Raw genomic sequence first — 15,007 nt, 5'->3', positions numbered from 1 at the left:
ATTTCTTCTCTGTGAAAAGGACAGTGAGCTAAAGACTTGGTAGAGTCTCTCCCGGGGGTTATTCACCCAAGAACAGGTCATTGGGCTGTGTTTGTGCTGGTAGAGAGATTCCCAGACCCCCCCTTTGTTTGCATACATTAACTTTGGGCTTCACCCTAAGTTAACAGGGCATTCCAGACGTGGACCCCTTGCTCACTGTTCTTAGAGAGGCAACAGTTTCACCTCACTGATGATGCCCAACAAGGCTGAAACACGTGTATGGGGTTACTGATGGTACTCTTGTTCAGAGGAGAATTGCCTAGCATTTCGGCGCTGGACTGCCCCTGGGCAGGACAAAGGCTGATATGCAGGGAAATTTCTTCTCTGTGAAAAGGACAGTGAGCTAAAGACTTGGTAGAGTCTCTCCTGGGGGTTATTCACCCAAGAACAGGTCATTGGGCTGTGTTTGTGCTGGTAGAGAGATTCCCAGACCCCCCCTTTGTTTGCATACATTAACTTTGGGTTTCACCCTAAGTTAACAGGGCAATCCAGACGTGGACACCTTGCTCACTGTTCTTAGAGAAGCAACAGTTTCACCTCACTGATGATGCCCAACAAGGCTGAAACACGTGTATGGGGTTACTGATGGTACTCTTGTTCAGAGGAGAATTGCCTAGCATTTTGGCGCTGGACTGCCCCTGGGCAGGACAAAGGCTGATATGCAGGGAAATTTCTTCTCTTTGAAAAGGACAGTGAGCTAAAGACTTGGTAGAGTCTCTCCCGGGGGGGTTATTCACCCAAGAACAGGTCCTTGGACTGTGTTCGTGCTGGTAGAGAGATTCCCAGACCCCCCCTTTGTTTGCATACATTGGGCCTCATTCCGAGTACGGCGCTAACCAATGGCGCTATTAACGCCTTGGTTGACGCCGTACCCGGACCGGCAGCGCCTTGGTGGTTGGCGGAATTATCCCCCCATTCCAAGGTTGGCGGGGCGGTAATTCCCCAATCCCCATTTACCCTTCCCCATTCCCATTCTTGCCCCATAGGGCATAATGGGAGTGGGGAAGGCGTCAATTACGCCACCGTAAATTACGGTGGCGTAATTAACATCAAGGTCCCTTAGCGCCATGGTATTTAACGCCTGCTAAAAGCAGGTGTTAAAAGCACCATGGCGCTAAGGGAACTCGGAGTATGGCGGTAAGGGATTACCGCCACCGCTCTCGTTAGCGGTGGCCGCTATCCCTTACCGCCATACTCGGAATGAGGCCCATTAACTTTGGGTTTCACCCTAAGTTAACAGGGCAATCCAGACGTGGACACCTTGCTCACTGTTCTTAGTGAGGCAACAGTTTCATCTCACTGATGATGCCCAACAAGGCTGAAACACGTGTATGGGGTTACTGATGGTACTCTTGTTCAGAGGAGAATTGCCTAGCATTTCGGCGCTGGACTGCCCCTGGGCAGGACAAAGGCTGATATGCAGGGCAATTTCTTCTCTGTGAAAAGGACAGTGAGCTAAAGACTTGGTAGAGTCTTTCCCGGGGGTTATTCACCCAAGAACAGGTCATTGGGCTGTGTTCGTGCTGGTAGAGAGATTCCCAGACCCCCCTTTGTTTGCATCCATTAACTTTGGGTTTCACCCTAAGTTAACAGGGCAATCCAGGTGTGGACCCCTTGCTCACTGTTCTTAGAGAGGCAACAGTTTCACCTCACTGATGATGCCCAACAAGGCTGAAACACGTGTATGGGGTTACTGATGGTACTCTTGTTCAGAGGAGAATTGCCTAGCATTTTGGCGCTGGACTGCCCCTGGGCAGGACAAAGGCTGATATGCGGGGAAATTTCTTCTCTGTGAAAAGGACAGTGAGCTAAAGACTTGGTAGAGTCTCTCCCGGGGGTTATTCACCCAAGAACAGGTCATTGGGCTGTGTTCGTGCTGGTAGAGAGATTCCCAGACTCCCCCTTTGTTTGCATACATTAACTTTGGGTTTCACCCTAAGTTAACAGGGAAATCCAGACGTGGACCCCTTGCTCACTGTTCTTAGAGAGGCAACATTTTCACCTCACTGATGATGCCCAACAAGGCTGAAACACCTGTATGGGGTTACTGATGGTACTCTTGTTCAGAGGAGAATTGCCTAGCATTTCGGCGCTGGACTGCTCCTGGGCAGGACAAAGGCTGATATGCGGGGAAATTTCTTCTCTGTGAAAAGGACAGTGAGCTAAAGATTTGGTAGAGTCTCTCCCGGGGGTTATTCACCCAAGAACAGGTCATTGGGCTGTGTTCGTGCTGGTAGAGAGATTCCCAGACCCCCCTTTGTTTGCATACATTAACTTTGGGTTTCACCCCAAGTTAACAGGGCAATCCAGACGTGGACCCCTTGCTCACTGTTCTTAGAGAGGCAACAGTTTCACCTCACTGATGATGCCCAACAAGGCTGAAACACGTGTATGGGTTACTGATGGTACTCTTGTTCAGAGGAGAATTGCCTAGCATTTCGGCGCTGGACTGCCCGTGGGCAGGACAAAGGCTGATATGCGGGGAAATTTCTTCTCTGTGAAAAGGACAGTGAGCTAAAGACTTGGTAGAGTCTCTCCCGGGGGTTATTCACCCAATAACAGGTCATTGGGCTGTGTTCGTGCTGGTAGAGAGATTCCCAGACCCCCCCTTTGTTTGCATACATTAACTTTGGGTTTCACCCTAAGTTAACAGGGCAATCCAGACGTGGACCCCTTGCTCACTGTTCTTAGAGAAGCAACAGTTTCACCTCACTGATGATGCCCAACAAGGCTGAAACACGTGTATGGGGTTACTGATGGTACTCTTGTTCAGAGGAGAATTGCCTAGCATTTCGGCGCTGGACTGCCCCTGGGCAGGACAAAGGTTGATATGCGGGGAAATTTCTTCTCTGTGAAAAGGACAGTGAGCTAAAGACTTGGTAGAGTCTCTCCCGGGGGTTATTCACCCAAGAACAGGTCATTGGGCTGTGTTCGTGCTGGTAGAGAGATTCCCAGACCCCCCCTTTGTTTGCATACATTAACTTTGGGTTTCACCCTAAGTTAACAGGGCAATCCAGACGTGGACCCCTTGCTCACTCTTCTTAGAGAGGCAACAGTTTCACCTCACTGATGATGCCCAACAAGGCTGAAACACGTGTATGGGGTTACTGATGGTACTCTTGTTCAGAGGAGACTTGCCTAGCATTTCGGCGCTGGACTGCCCCTGGGCAGGACAAAGGCTGATATCCGGGGAAATTTCTTCTCTGTGAAAAGGACAGTGAGCTAAAGACTTGGTAGAGTCTCTCCCGGGGGTTATTCACCCAAGAACAGATCATTGGGCTGTGTTCGTGCTGGTAGAGAGATTCCCAGACCCCCCCTTTGTTTGCATACATTAACTTTGGGTTTCACCCTAAGTTAACAGGGCAATCCAGACATGGACCCCTTGCTCACTGTTCTTAGAGAGGCAACAGTTTCACCTCACTGATGATGCCCAACAAGGCTGAAACACGTGTATGGGGTTACTGGTGGTACTCTTGTTCAGAGGAGAATTGCCTAGCATTGTGGCGCTGGACTGCCCCTGGGCAGGACAAAGGCTGATATGCGGGGAAATTTCTTCTCTGTGAAAAGGACAGTGAGCTAAAGACTTGGTAGAGTGTCTCCCGGGGGTTATTCACCCAAGAACAGGTCATTGGGCTGTGTTCGTGCTGGTAGAGAGATTCCCAGACCCCCCCTTTGTTCACCTTCCTTTTTAGGCACGAAGAATAGAGCTGAGGATGCAGGAGATTTGGATGGACGAATGAAGCCATTAGCAAGGTATTGGTCCAGATATTGTCGTAGGTGAAGATTTTCGGGTTCCGTAAGGGCGTAGATTCTACTGCATGGAGGTTGTGCACCGGGTACTAGGTCAATTTGACAATCGTATGATCTGTGAGGTGGTAAGGTATTTAGCTGTTCTTTTTGAAAAACATCCTGAAATTCTTGATATTCCTGAGGTAACTGCACAACTGGATTAGTAACGGTGGCCAGGCTTTTGTTCAAGGTTTTTTCCAGGTAACAGGTGTGTGCACAATCTGGGAAGGTCACTCTATTCTCTCGCCAATCAATACAAGGATTATGTGTTTCCAACCATGGCATTCCCAGAATTATTTGGAATTGCAGGGCCTTGATTAAATCAAACACAATAGTTTCTCGGTGCCCATCTTGACCCAACAGTGTCAGCTCAGTAGTGGAATGAGTTACAGGCCCAGAGGCAATTTCAGTTCCATCGACTGTGGAGATGACATCCGAAGCAGTCTTTTTGCAAAGGGGTAGATTCATCCTTAAGGCCAATTCGTGGTCCATGTAGTTTCCTACGGCCCGGCTATCAATGTATGCCCTTACTGCGTGCATACGTGATGGCTGCCTTGGATCAATTAGGACCATTGGTATAATTAGGTCTGAGTGTCCTTCTTTAAGCTCGGCAAGCGGACCTCTACGCTTGTCGGGTGTGGTCATTTCCCAAATCAGGCTCTATTTGACTTTTGTCAGAAACTCCTGCTATTTCTTGGGTGGTTTTATAGGGCAATCCCGTCGAAAATTTCCTGCGGTTCCACAGTACAGACACAATTGCATCTGCCTTCTCTTTTCTCTTTCCTTTTGAGTTAATGGTCCTTTAACCCCCCCCCGATCTGCATAGGTTCTGATGCATCTGTTCCTTTGGGGGTGACATTGGGTTTAATCCATACCCGACTCTCGAACTTAGCTCGCTCAGCCTTTCTATTCTGAAGTCGTTGGTCTAACTGGACCACTAAGTCTATATATTCTGTGCAATCCTGAGGTGGGTTCACAACTTGAGCCAAAACATCTTTGAGTTCTCCACGAAGCCCACGATGAAATAATGTAATTCGTTTCTCCTCAGGCCATCCCGTTTCCACCACCAACCTATTGAAGTTGGCGATATAGGTTAGCAGATCCTGATTACCCTGTCGAAGGGATAAAAGTTCGTTATCCAGGGCCTGCCCGTGTGAATGTCTGGCGAATAGTCTTTCCATGCTTCTTTGAAAACCCTGAAAATCCCGAAGAAGAGGATCATCCTGGTTGACTAGTGGAATTGACCAGTCAGCTGCGCTGCCACTAAGATATGATAGTACAAAGGCTACTTTGGCTTGGTCATTTGGAAAAGCTCCAGGTCTGCATAAAAAGTGCAAACGGCTTTGATTCATAAACACTGCAAACCTTTTTGGGTCCCCAGCAAAGTGTTCAGATGGAGCTAAAGGAATAGCCCCTGGTACGATTACTTGCACAGGATTGCTCGATGAAACAGGAGCTGGGTTTCCCCCGAGTCCAGGTAGGGGTGTTTGCCCAGCTTGATTTTGCAGCAGTTGTCTAGCAAGATCATCTGTGCGTTCCTTTGACACAATCAGTTCTCTCCTGAGGGCATTAGTCTCTTGGCGCGCAGAGTGCACTTCCGCCCTAAGTTCCCCTAATAATTGGGCTAGTTGGTCTGTTTCGGAGGTTTCCATAACGCCCGGGTGGGAATTTGTAGATAGGCTTCGTGTTCTGTTATGCTCACCTGGCTCCCACAGGGGCGTCGATCGGACCCGGACAGCTGCAACCTGCTCCAACGTGAAGCGTAGTGCAGAGATGACAGACTGGACTGGACCACCTAATCTCTTCTGCTTGACCCGTAGAAATATTCTCCTGCAAGTGGATTCAGCCACCCGTGGATTTTAGTATTGGCACCCCACTGTTCTCCCCACTAATCACCACCAATGTTCACTTTCTGTAAGCTCACCTTATGTTTGTCGATGATGAGCTCTCCATCCTGCGTGGAATGCAGGGGCGCGTAGATACCAGTTACTGCACTGGTTTGAGGGCGTTTGGAAGAGTTCCGGATGAATATTGACTCCGAGGTTCCAGGCGAGAACCCGTAAGTATAAAGTTCAAAGAGTTCAATATGTCCGATGTTCACTCTTGTACATTCCTTTCAGCCTTGTTGATGCCCAACAAGGCTGAAACACGTGTATGGGGTTACTGATGGTACTCTTGTTCAGAGGAGAATTGCCTAGCATTTCGGCGCTGGACTGCCCCTGGGCAGGACAAAGGCTGATATGCGGGGAAATTTCTTCTCTGTGAAAAGGACAGTGAGCTAAAGACTTGGTAGAGTCTCTCCCGGGGGTTATTCACCCAAGAACAGGTCATTGGGCTGTGTTCGTGCTGGTAGAGAGATTCCCAGACCCCCCCTTTGTTTGCATACATTAACTTTGGGTTTCACCCTAAGTTAACAGGGCAATCCAGACGTGGACCCCTTGCTCACTGTTCTTAGAGAAGCAACAGTTTCACCTCACTGATGATGCCCAACAAGGCTGAAACACGTGTATGGGGTTACTGATGGTACTCTTGTTCAGAGGAGAATTGCCTAGCATTTCGGCGCTGGACTGCCCCTGGGCAGGACAAAGGCTGATATGCGGGGAAATTTCTTCTCTGTGAAAAGGACAGTGAGCTAAAGACTTGGTAGAGTCTCTCCCGGGGGTTATTCACCCAAGAACAGGTCATTGGGCTGTGTTCGTGCTGGTAGAGAGATTCCCAGACCCCCCCTTTGTTTGCATACATTAACTTTGGGTTTCACCCTAAGTTAACAGGGCAATCCAGACGTGGACCCCTTGCTCACTCTTCTTAGAGAGGCAACAGTTTCACCTCACTGATGATGCCCAACAAGGCTGAAACACGTGTATGGGGTTACTGATGGTACTCTTGTTCAGAGGAGAATTGCCTAGCATTTCGGCGCTGGACTGCCCCTGGGCAGGACAAAGGCTGATATCCGGGGAAATTTCTTCTCTGTGAAAAGGACAGTGAGCTAAAGACTTGGTAGAGTCTCTCCCGGGGGTTATTCACCCAAGAACAGGTCATTGGGCTGTGTTCGTGCTGGTAGAGAGATTCCCAGACCCCCCCTTTGTTTGCATACATTAACTTTGGGTTTCACCCTAAGTTAACAGGGCAATCCAGACATGGACCCCTTGCTCACTGTTCTTAGAGAGGCAACAGTTTCACCTCACTGATGATGCCCAACAAGGCTGAAACACGTGTATGGGGTTACTGGTGGTACTCTTGTTCAGAGGAGAATTGCCTAGCATTGTGGCGCTGGACTGCCCCTGGGCAGGACAAAGGCTGATATGCGGGGAAATTTCTTCTCTGTGAAAAGGACAGTGAGCTAAAGACTTGGTAGAGTGTCTCCCGGGGGTTATTCACCCAAGAACAGGTCATTGGGCTGTGTTCGTGCTGGTAGAGAGATTCCCAGACCCCCCCTTTGTTTGCATACATTAACTTTGGGTTTCACCCTAAGTTAACAGGGCAATCCAGACGTGGACCCCTTGCTCACTGTTCTTAGAGAGGCAACAGTTTCACCTCACTGATGATGCCCAACAAGGCTGAAACACGTGTATGGGGTTACTGATGGTACTCTTGTTCAGAGGAGAATTGCCTAGCATTTCAGCGCTGGACTGCCCCTGGGCAGGACAAAGGCTGATATGCGGGGAAATTTCTTCTCTGTGAAAAGGACAGTGAGCTAAAGACTTGGTAGAGTCTCTCCCGGGGGTTATTCACCCAAGAACAGGTCATTGGGCTGTGTTCGTGCTGGTAGAGAGATTCCCAGACCCCCCCTTTGTTCACCTTCCTTTTTAGGCACGAAGAATAGAGCTGAGGATGCAGGAGATTTGGATGGACGAATGAAGCCATTAGCAAGGTATTGGTCCAGATATTGTCGTAGGTGAAGATTTTCGGGTTCCGTAAGGGCGTAGATTCTACTGCATGGAGGTTGTGCACCGGGTACTAGGTCAATTTGACAATCGTATGATCTGTGAGGTGGTAAGGTATTTAGCTGTTCTTTTTGAAAAACATCCTGAAATTCTTGATATTCCTGAGTTAACTGCACAACTGGATTAGTAACGGTGGCCAGGCTTTTGTTCAAGGTTTTTTCCAGGTAACAGGTGTGTGCACAATCTGGGAAGGTCACTCTATTCTCTCGCCAATCAATACAAGGATTATGTGTTTCCAACCATGGCATTCCCAGAATTATTTGGAATTGCAGGGCCTTGATTAAATCAAACACAATAGTTTCTCGGTGCCCATCTTGACCCAACAGTGTCAGCTCAGTAGTGGAATGAGTTACAGGCCCAGAGGCAATTTCAGTTCCATCGACTGTGGAGATGACATCCGAAGCGGTCTTTTTGCAAAGGGGTAGATTCATCCTTAAGGCCAATTCGTGGTCCATGTAGTTTCCTACGGCCCGGCTATCAATGTATGCCCTTACTGCGTGCATACGTGATGGCTGCCTTGGATCAATTAGGACCATTGGTATAATTAGGTCTGAGTGTCCTTCTTTAAGCTCGGCAAGCGGACCTCTACGCTTGTCGGGTGTGGTCATTTCCCAAATCAGGCTCTATTTGACTTTTGTCAGAAACTCCTGCTATTTCTTGGGTGGTTTTATAGGGCAATCCCGTAGAAAATTTCCTGCGGTTCCACAGTACAGACACAATTGCATCTGCCTTCTCTTTTCTCTTTCCTTTTGAGTTAATGGTCCTTTAACCCCCCCCCGATCTGCATAGGTTCTGATGCATCTGTTCCTTTGGGGGTGACATTGGGTTTAATCCATACCCGACTCTCGAACTTAGCTCGCTCAGCCTTTCTATTCTGAAGTCGTTGGTCTAACTGGACCACTAAGTCTATATATTCTGTGCAATCCTGAGGTGGGTTCACAACTTGAGCCAAAACATCTTTGAGTTCTCCACGAAGCCCACGATGAAATAATGTAATTCGTTTCTCCTCAGGCCATCCCGTTTCCACCACCAACCTATTGAAGTTGGCGATATAGGTTAGCAGATCCTGATTACCCTGTCGAAGGGATAAAAGTTCGTTATCCAGGGCCTGCCCGTGTGAATGTCTGGCGAATAGTCTTTCCATGCTTCTTTGAAAACCCTGAAAATCCCGAAGAAGAGGATCATCCTGGTTGACTAGTGGAATTGACCAGTCAGCTGCGCTGCCACTAAGATATGATAGTACAAAGGCTACTTTGGCTTGGTCATTTGGAAAAGCTCCAGGTCTGCATAAAAAGTGCAAACGGCTTTGATTCATAAACACTGCAAACCTTTTTGGGTCCCCAGCAAAGTGTTCAGATGGAGCTAAAGGAATAGCCCCTGGTAGGATTACTTGCACAGGATTGCTCGATGAAACAGGAGCTGGGTTTCCCCCGAGTCCAGGTAGGGGTGTTTGCCCAGCTTGATTTTGCAGCGGTTGTCTAGCAAGATCATCTGTGCGTTCCTTTGACACAATCAGTTCTCTCCTGAGGGCATTAGTCTCTTGGCGCGCAGAGTGCACTTCCGCCCTAAGTTCCCCTAATAATTGGGCTAGTTGGTCTGTTTCGGAGGTTTCCATAACGCCCGGGTGGGAATTTGTAGATAGGCTTCGTGTTCTGTTATGCTCACCTGGCTCCCACAGGGGCGTCGATCGGACCCGGACAGCTGCAACCTGCTCCAACGTGAAGCGTAGTGCAGAGATGACAGACTGGACTGGACCACCTAATCTCTTCTGCTTGACCCGTAGAAATATTCTCCTGCAAGTGGATTCAGCCACCCGTGGATTTTAGTAATGGCACCCCACTGTTCTCCCCACTAATCACCACCAATGTTCACTTTCTGTAAGCTCACCTTATGTTTGTCGATGATGAGCTCTCCATCCTGCGTGGAATGCAGGGGCGCGTAGATACCAGTTACTGCACTGGTTTGAGGGCGTTGGAAGAGTTCCGGATGAATATTGACTCCGAGGTTCCAGGCGAGAACCCGTAAGTATAAAGTTCAAAGAGTTCAATATGTCCGATGTTCACTCTTGTACATTCCTTTCTTGTGTTGCAGCTGGGTCCAAGGGAAGATTGTCTTGTGGCAGCTGATGGTGTTGAGGTAAGAGTCTGTATTACCCAACACTGTCCGGCAAAAGATGTGTGTGTTTAAATTGCTGGTTTCTCTCTCCTTACAGGTGCGGCGTAAGAAGTTGCGGTGTGTTACAGAATAATGCCTCCGGTTGTTAATCAGGTAAGTCTATGGTGGAGAGGTTGTATTTGCTGGCTCTCTCAGCTCACATTATGTTTCTTTTGTCCCCTAGATTGTGGAATTCGGCGGAGAAAATGATGGAGGCTGCGCCGGATCGAAAAGTGCTGAGAGGACTGGCACGGCGCTGCAGCTGGCGATGCGTCGCGTGTAGAATAATGTCCTTTTCAAGTTCGAAGACGTGATGGATCCAGAATTCAGGTAAGGATTGAAATAATATCTGTTTTCTAACCTTTCCTGCTTCTTTCTTCTATTGCTAGGAGCTCTGGATTCGAGACGGGCGTGGCTGAAGATGGGATGCTGACTGCAGGCACGGTGAGTGTTATGCTGCTGGATACAGAATAACACGAAGCTGTCGGGGGGAAATTCTGCCGGGGTCGGCCGGGCCGTCCGCAGACCTCCGGGCAGGGAGGCCCCAACTCCTCCCATATATCCCAAAAGAGATAGAGTATGAGACACACGCAAGAAGCAAGGTGATTCTGCTGTTTATTAGACAAAACGGCAGGGATGGGTCAAGGATCGTACGCGTCCGTCCTGACACACACACAATCGTGGGGCTCGCGGGCCCTTTTTACCTTAGTATGACGCCCTACTTGCGTCACCTTAGAAAGTTTAGCAAAAAACCTATTTCCACTCTGGATTGGTTACTCGAGTGGTAGGGTTAGTATAGCATACATATAGAGAACGGCGTTAGTGGTTGAGGGTCGGTCAGGTGATATACTTGGGCTGTCCCTTCAATTCGATACATGAAAATTGTTACATGAAGACCTCTGAGGATTGGTCAATGTTAATGGCGTCAGTGATAAGAGCCCCATGTTCTGATTGGTCCGCTCGCGAGCCTCCCAGTCTGGGACTATCGCTGTTCCCAGCTTGCAGTGCACCTGTCATTTGCAACAATGTTTTACTATGGGTAGGTGTAAACAATGTGAGGATTTATTCATATGTTGGGAGGTTGACTACTCCCACTGCTGCAGATGTCCATTGAGTCTTTTAATTGTATCTGCCTGTGTCTTGAAACGTGGGATTCAGGCGTCTCCTTCCTCCTGGGCTTGGCATCCTGTCAGGTTTGGCTTTGTCACGTGAGGTGGGACGTGTTTGAGGCAGAATTCAGCACAATTAATATTGTTTTTCCCACTGTGTGCCTGGTTTATCTTGCAGGTGCGACCTTGGCGTCGGCTTGCGGCGTGCGAGATTGCAACATCGTGCCCTTGGCTGTGTGCTTTCGCCGGGCTCATTCTGCAGGGTCAGCAACCGAGCTCTTGCTCATTCAATGTTCATGGAAGCTTTTGCTTGCGGCCTACTTGGGCCTGGTGCATAGGTGGAACCGTTTGATGCAGAGCCCTTTAGGTTACGGTATCATATTGCTCTATCCCCAGTATCGTGTCTCCGTTATATTCTTCATTATAGTACATGGTTTTTAGAAGAAGCGTGAGCAAGCCTTTTTAAATAAGTTCATTATGCGTCTTGCGTTTCTGCATTTTGAGAGCCTATGTGGAAAATAATAAAGATGCACGTCCGTGGGTATGTCTGTCGCCTACGTCATAGCACTGAGTATGTTCTTCGTGTGGATTGGTGTGGGAGTGTCCGGTGTGCATGTTTGCACAGGTGTGCTGACCGTTGGCTAGGTCGTCATGGCATCTCTAACGACGTGTAGGTTTAGTCGAGTTGATCCATGCCGCAGGTGTCGGCATGGGCAGGGCGGGCTGCTGGGCAGGTAGGTGGGCACATCCGTATGTTCCTGTACCAGGGTATTTTGTCGTCTGGTAGATAGGCAAACTCCTCTCGTGGCGGGTGTCTAGGCCGTGATCCTCTAGGCCAAGCGCGAGAGGGGAAGGGCGGGAGCCTGTTCTTCCATTCTCCCACTTCAGTCCCCCCTCTGGTCGACTTGTCGACCACAAACATATCCTTTTCTTTATCTCCTCTTACTCTCCATATTTTAGTTATTCCTCCCAAATGTCCATAGTGGTTAACATGGTCTTCAAATGACCAATACATATATGCACAGGTTCCTCCAGGAGTGCAGTATACCCATTTCCCTATGTAGCTCCTTGGGTTTCTTGGGTTTTCGAGCTTCACAGATGGTGGGTCCAGGTGGTTGGTGATGATCTGGTTGCGCAACTTCTCTCTCTCTTTTATGATTGTGCCTGTTTGTTAGCCGTCATCTGTTGGCATCAAGAGGTGCATACCAACCATTTCGATCATCTCGTCTGTGGTGCGTGCCTTCCGGGCCTTCCAAAATCTTATTATGATCAGTGTAGCTCCAGCCAAAATAGTACATCCAACTATAATCTTCAGTCCATCTGACAGCCAATATGGCATCCATGACCATAATATTGAAAACCAGCTCTCATCCTTTTTCACACCTTTACTTTCGTCCATCATTTTGGAGTGCATCTGGGCCAATTGTGAAACTGCTTCTGTCAGTGTACCATTGTCAGCATCGTTGGCAGGGATGAATGTGCAGCATGATTGTCCTATCTTAGCGCAAACTCCTCCTTCCATTGCTGTGAGGAGGTCCAGTACATATCTGTTCTGAAGTGCTACCATCCTCACAGCTCGCAGTTCCTCTTTTATTGCGTTGAATCCATTTACCGTAGAATTAATAGTCATCATTAGTTCCCATCGAGTTATCTGGAGCCATTTTGCGTTTGCGTAAGCCTGTAGTCCTGGATGTATTATTGAGGAGAAGAACATTGCTGCTAGGCTGAATAGTCTGTGTTCTGGTGGAATTGAAGTGAGTGCTGTTTCCGACCTTCCCCATAGGTAATTTCCTGTCAGAGGTTCTCCTTGTCTTTTCTTTCTATTCAGGACAGTATTATTGCCGTTGGTTTTGTTCTCTGGCCCCTTCTGAGGTTGTACAGATCTCTTCTTCCTCTTGTTCCCTTCATCCATTTTGGGGAAGTTCGCCACATTGACATGTTTCTGGGGTACCACTAGTGATGGTACATTAACGTGCACCATTGTGCATATACCATTCCACAGAGGGGGCAGTGTGTGGTATGCCTTTTCTCCACAGGCCCAGTAATGGTCCATTACTACTGCTGTTCCTGCTCCCCCCTCAGGTAACTCCATCACGCTTGCACAGTTGGTGTTGTATCCTACGTCCACCTCCCCTTTATGTTGGTAGCATACCTTAGGCGCAGTTAGCGGCAGTATTGTTATTGGGTCTTCATCCTTCTCCATCCACGTGAGCATGGGTACGTACTTGACCCAAGTCATCCAACATCTATGGTTGTGTCCATCAATAGTTGAAATATTTTCTCTTGTTACCATGTTGCTGCCAACCACTCCTATGTCCCATTTGTTGTTCATGTACACCTTCCCTGTTATTGTCACCAGTGGTCTTTCCCAACATCCTTTTTTACCAGGGACTTCAGTGGCATACCAATCACATGGTAGGTACTGTAGTGTTACTTTCTTTGTTTCTCCTTTTTCAGGACCACTTGTTATGTATCTGAATCCTTCAGCATGTACACTGCTCTTGTGGTAACTCAAATAAGTCTTGAGGAAGTTGTTTTCATATGGATATGTATCTCGTGTTTTCCACACCAGTTGCACCACTGTCCCTTGAAATCTTCCTTTCGTCTGGAACAGTGCCAGGTATATTATACATTGTGCTATTTTTTCATCTATCTCCGTGGCAACGAATGTTCGAGAAGCACTCATGGCGTATGGGATTAATGAGCAAATGTAGCAGCTGTCTTCTGTTGTCTGCTTACCTATGTGGGTCATGTGTTGGTACCATATGTTGTTTGAGATGTGTGCTGAATCTTGTATGTAGTTGTCAATACCTTTATTATCTGAGTATGTGCTGTGTTTAACTCTATTTTCCTTGTGTGGGATTTTACTAGTACCACCTGACGTAACACCTGTTGCAGCTGGGGGTGGGGGTGTATTAGGTTTGGGTACAGCAATAATATTGATAGCATAGCTGTACTGCCATACAGAGGCAGCCAAGAACCCGGTGGTCATTAAAATCCCTATCAATTTTATTACAGAGGCTAATTTCACCGGCATTTTGCTCTTACCTTGCTGCAGTTCGGCAGCTTATTCTTGCGACGTTACAGTTGCCCGCCTGAAAATTCTTAATATGCTTGTTATTAGTGTTAGTTGTCGTTTTTAAGCTCTCCCTTTCAGGTAGTCATTCAGTGCCCAGGCGAAGAGCTGTTCCCACGCAATCTAAGCGATCTATCTCTTAGGGCAGGCAAGTATGGTTGGAGGTGGGGCATTGAATGTTCTATGTCCAAGAGGAATGCTGTGTAGTAGACACGTACCCTCCTTCTTTTCAGGTACGTTGGCCTTTTTATATCATATACAAATTGGTGTGACAATTCTTCCGGGTAATTATCGTCTGAGGGTACCATCTACTCCTGGGCAGTGAATTTGTTAGTTATCTACTTTCTTAGCAGTACAATAATACGCTGTACCTGCATGTGCGAGAGAAAAGAAAGAGAACATTCAGGTGTTTACATGTTTATATGTGCAAGACAATGTCCTTCAGTTCAGTTATTACTGCAGTGGGTAGGGGGTCAATGGGCAGAGGGTTTGGGGCTCAACTGGCGGAAGTCTCTTTACTCTTTAATCGTGTGACCATGGGGTGGGCGGTATGGGGATCACCCCTTTCTTTTCTAGTAGTTTTCTCTGGGGAATCTGGGGGTGGCGGGGTATGGGGACACTTAGGCCGTTAGTTGTGGTAGAAGTCTCTTCCTCCGTTGGTGACGCCGTTGTTATTCTTCCAGTGGCCCTGTCGGTGGCTCTGGGGCGGGTCTGGAGTTTGTAGATCTTTACGTCGTGTAGGTGATTCCAGGCATGTTTGTCCTGTAGCTTTACTGCTCTCATTGATACCTCCTCTACCAGATGGGGGCCAGTGAAGCGTGGGCTGTTCCACTTTCTGTTGAAATTGCGAAGTAGTACGTGGTCACCTTTAGCAACTTTGCACAGTCTTTCCTTTT

Source organism: Ambystoma mexicanum, chromosome 7q (assembly GCF_040938575.1).
Source record: "Ambystoma mexicanum isolate Mex_15411 chromosome 7q, UKY_AmexF1_1, whole genome shotgun sequence".
In the NCBI taxonomy this organism is placed as follows: Eukaryota; Metazoa; Chordata; class Amphibia; order Caudata; family Ambystomatidae; genus Ambystoma; species Ambystoma mexicanum.
Note: the sequence above shows the minus strand (reverse complement) of the source record.